The following is a 4,854-nucleotide window of genomic DNA, read 5'->3' as shown; positions in this document are numbered from 1 at the left end:
CAGCACCCACATGGCAGCTAACAACCATCCATAACTCCAGTTCCAGGGCGTCCAGGACCCTCTTCTGTCCTCTGTGGGGCATTGCATGACACAGGTCCACTTACATAAATGCCAGCATAATACAGAACAAAAATAAATAATTAAATAAAAATAATAAACAAGCTTCTTTTGAAGACTCTCTTTTAATTAGGAACCCATTTTTGGGGGGCCCATTTGGAGCAGGGGCACCTGACAGTGGGATCTGGTTCCTGACACAGTAAACAGAAGAGAACAAAGTGAATTACACCCCCAATTGGGTGAAACAGTCACATTTCTGGAAATCTGTAAATATGTCCCTAAAACTCATCTTTAAATGTGAATGTTTTGCATAAGAAACAAGTGTTTTTTGAATTAAGGATCAAATGAAAGAGGTTTCTTTAATACTGGATGTGTAATTATTGGTTCAGTTATGATCTCTTTCCATTCATGAAGCACTTCTGGAAATACAGATTGAGAAACTCTGCTCCAGAAGTGATGGTTGTAGATCATTCATTCAACAGAAATATGTAAAACCTTTTCTACTACATTTCAGGGTTGGAACAATGGAGGTAAAACAGTATAGAAGCAAAGATTCTTTGAAGCTGTGAGTTTGGAGTGAGTTTGGAGAGAGTGGAGGTTAGAAGGCAGTGCAAGGCAGGGGAAGGGTGATCTAAAGGGAAGGACTAGCACTTGGGGAAGTGCTTTGGGAAAGGGAAGAGTGGCTACTTCTGATGTACTTTTCACAGCACACATTTATGTTCACAGTTTCTGTGGTGAGATTTTTCAGTTCAGTTGAGAAATATGTGACTTTGCAAAATGTGAAATATTTTTCTTTACAGCATGGATTCACACCATTGGTGCTGTCTCTAAGTTAAAAGCAAGAGAAGATGGCCAAATTTTTAAAACTCAAGGGCACGGATGTCCATGCAGTGGTTAGGTGCAGAAGGTACAGTTCCTTCTTTATAAACTTAGCGCTGTTCTTCAGTAGTAACAATCACTTAAGTCAGGAATTCTAAACTGATAGGAGAAAGATTAACTGACACTCAGAGGAACAGTGAGAAACAGCAGGACAAATGAAGTGTCGACTAGAAAAGGGGCTGTTCAGACTGCAGCAGGAACAGCAGTCTAAGCACGTTCAGAGTCCCTTTTATCATGTACTGGCTTTGTTAGCTTGTGTCTAATTGTTTTTTGTCAAATGGCTTTATGTTAGCTAAGGGAGTGTCATATTAGCATTGTTTATATTTAAAATTGGATTAAGTTTACTTTTATGTGTATGAGTGTTTTGCCTGCATGGATTAGGTGTATCCATTTTGTGAAATACCAGCGAAAGCCAGAAGAGACCGTTGGATCCCCTGGAACTGATTTATGGATGGTTGTCAGCCACCATGTGAGTGCTGGGAATCTATCCTGAGTCCTCTGCAAGAGAAGCTAGTGTTCTTACCTGCTGAGCCACCTGTCTCTCCCCAGCATTGTTTATTATTTTTTACGTGTATTTTCATTGAATTTTTGTGCATTTCATATAAAGCATCATAATCATCTTTAAACACCTCCTCATCCACATCTTCCCATATCCCCCCCTACTGGATTTCATGCATTCTGTTATATGTTAAATAAGCCCTATCAAATCAATTTTGTGTACTCAGAAGTCCCTTGGTGCATGTTCATCCACTGGAGTCTAGTCATTCTATCTAATGCCTTTCTCTTAAAGAAAATCAACTGTCCTTCACCAAGCCATAATCAGCTGCCAATAGTTCTTTGGCTAAGTTTGGACCTGCTGGCCATTTCTTCAGTTCAATGTGGGGTTTTTTCTACTTAAGTTTGCACATGCTGACCCCTCCTTGCTGTAAGTCCATATGAGCATGTTCCCAGAGGCTTGGAAGACTCTTTTTCCTTATGATCAAGCACCAACCCTAGGTCTTACAGTACTCACAAACCCATGTACAGACACACATCAAAAAGATCATCCACCGTGATGAAACTGACTTTATTCCACCATTGATTTTTGTTTTGTTTTGTTTTCTTTTCTCTTTTGGTGGTTTTTGTTTTGTTTTGTTTTGTTTTTTTGGGTTTCTTTTTGGTCTTTTTAGACAGGGTCTCCATGTAGCCCCAGCTGTCCCGGAACTTACTATGTAAACCAGGCTGGCCTTCAACTCAAAGAGATCCACCTGCCTCTGCCTCCCAAATTCTGGGATTAAAAGCATGCATCATCATGCCTGGCTCACCATTATTTTTAAAAATACGGACTCGGTTTAATTTTTTATTCACAAGTAAATTCATAATGAGTTTTTCGTAGTTCCATTTTGTTTCTTATACATTTTCTTTTCTTTCAAGCGCTACATTCAGCACAAATATGTTTTCAAAATGTCTCATTTTCCCTTCCATTTCAAATGTTTTTGAATTGCTTTTTGCAGAATACTTAGGTGAGCTTATGCGTAATGACAATTAAATGCTGTTACCAGATACTTTCATTTCTTTTTCTTGTCCTCTCTAATTTATTTTGATGCTGTATTCCTCAGCTATTCATTTGTGTGCCCTAACACGTGAAACAGCTGAGGGGATGACAGATTTATTTGGGTTTATGGTTTCAAACAAAGGTGGTCTGAATTGTTTGCCTTAGGTCTGGGGCAAGACAGGGTATCATGGTAGTGGGCCCATGGGGTGGGGAGAGGGTATTCAGCTCCTGGAAGCAAGGAAGCAGAAGACAGAGGAAGGTTGTAAAGATAGCATACACCTTCACAGGTATACTTGAAGAAACTTGCTTCTTCTAACTAGGCCCCACCTCCCAATAGACTATTCAGATATGAACTCCTCCATGTCTTTTCTAAAAATAATATTTTATTTATTATATTTATTTTATGTGTGTGCTTGTATTTCTTGTGGGTATGCAAATGCACCCATGTCATGAAGTGCCCAGAGAGGTGAGAGGAGGGGGTGGGATTCATCTGGGTTCTCTGTAAGAGCAGCCAGTGATCTTAACCACCTAGCCATCTGTCCAGCCCTTAACTCCTCTATGTCTTCGTCCACTGATGAAAATAATACTGTCATGGTCCAATCACCTGTCAACAGTGCTGCAATTTCGTGGCCACTGCATGTGAAAGCCATTAACAGATGTATGTATGCTTAACTGTTATGAATAAAAAGAAGAAAAATAGCATTAACTGGATAAATTTTACTTTGGTGAAGATAAGTTATAGCTAGGTGATAAACAGGAGGTTTTAGATTCACACAAGCCTGGGTTTAATTCCTTGCTTTCTACATGTTATATTATGACTGGGAACATTGCTTATCTCTGGAAATATCTCCTGCTAAAAAGCAGATAATATTTTTTATTTAACGTGGTACTGGATATTGAATCCAGTGCCACAAACATGTTAGGCAAGCACTGTACCACCAAGTTACATCCCCAGCCCAGGAAGATAACATTCTTTGATAAAATTATTTCATATTAATTATGTGGTGGGGGGAAGGGGTTATGAGCAAGTACCCCTGGATACAAAAGAAGTTGTCAGACCCCCCGGAGCTGGATTTCCAGGAGTCTATGAACAGCCTCACACGGGTCCTAGGAACAACTCAAGTTCTCTGCTACAGCATTATACACTCTGGATAACATTGTAGAAAGGCCGTTGTAATATTGTTTATACAACATTTAGAGCATAGCCTAGTATAAGTAGATCATCATCAAATGTAAATACTGCAAATATATTTTGTACTAATCTGTTTCTAATATCAATGTTAATGTTTTAATCATGTAAATAACATTTTTTATTTAGAGCACTAGGTGTTCAGTTCCTGGAACCCACATGGTGGCTTATAACTGTGTGGGTGTGGTGGAACATGCCTTTAGTCCCAACACTTAGAGGCAGGGGCTGGTGGATCTCTGTGACAACTAGACCAGCCTGGTCTACATAGCTATTTCTAGAGCAGCTGAGGCTACAGGGAGACCCTGTCTCAAAATGCCAAAATATCATTTGTAGATTTCCAATGTAAGTTATATTAGGGAATCAAACCAAAAAATGCAAATCATTTGGTAAATGTTTTTCATGTGAATATTAAAGCAATGATCACTTTTTGAATGTGTCACAGGGAGGCAACGGGTTCAATACCAATCCTTAATTCTGTGAAGATTGGCACAGGTAAGATTCATAATAATATTTTACTCTAGTTGGTCCTGCCCCAAGTAAAAAGTTTATTTAGAAAGGAGTGAAGAAAATCAAGTATAAATATTGTTATATTGTTTCTTAATCAGTTTTCTAAATTCTAGAAATTTGAGGTTATTTATGAAATTAATTCTAAGATATTTCTAATATGAAATCATAGTGGCAGAAAAATTTTATTGATTTTGGTCACGCATGTATGAAATATTGTTGTTGTTATTATTACTATTATTTGTCTTTTTTAGACAGGGTCTCCCGGTGGCCCCAGATGACCTAGAACTCTCTGTGGAGACCACGGTGGCCTTGATCTCAGAGAGTCCTCTGCATGGCTGGGATTAAAGACATATGCCACCATGCCCATCCATATATGAAATATTATCATATAAAAATGAAAAATATGCTTTGGAAGGACAATTTCTTTAAAGTTTAAAAGAGGTTATATCAAGTCAGGTAGAATATAAACCTCAGCAGATGCTCATATTAGAGTGGATAAAAAAGTACTCATACTATTTAAGGTGGAATGGAGATCACACCTACGATGGATGAAAAGTTACATCACACAGAGAAAAAAAGATTTTTAGCATAGTACTGTGTATGTCCTTTATGTCCTGGATAGGTATATTATGGCAAATTGGACTTGTTATAAAATAGATTTTTCTTCGTTTTTGCAATATAGACATTT

Source organism: Nannospalax galili, unplaced genomic scaffold (genome assembly GCF_000622305.1).
Source record: "Nannospalax galili isolate Female #2095 unplaced genomic scaffold, S.galili_v1.0 scaffold16115, whole genome shotgun sequence".
NCBI classification, from domain to species: domain Eukaryota; kingdom Metazoa; phylum Chordata; class Mammalia; order Rodentia; family Spalacidae; genus Nannospalax; species Nannospalax galili.
This window is presented reverse-complemented; position numbering follows the sequence as displayed.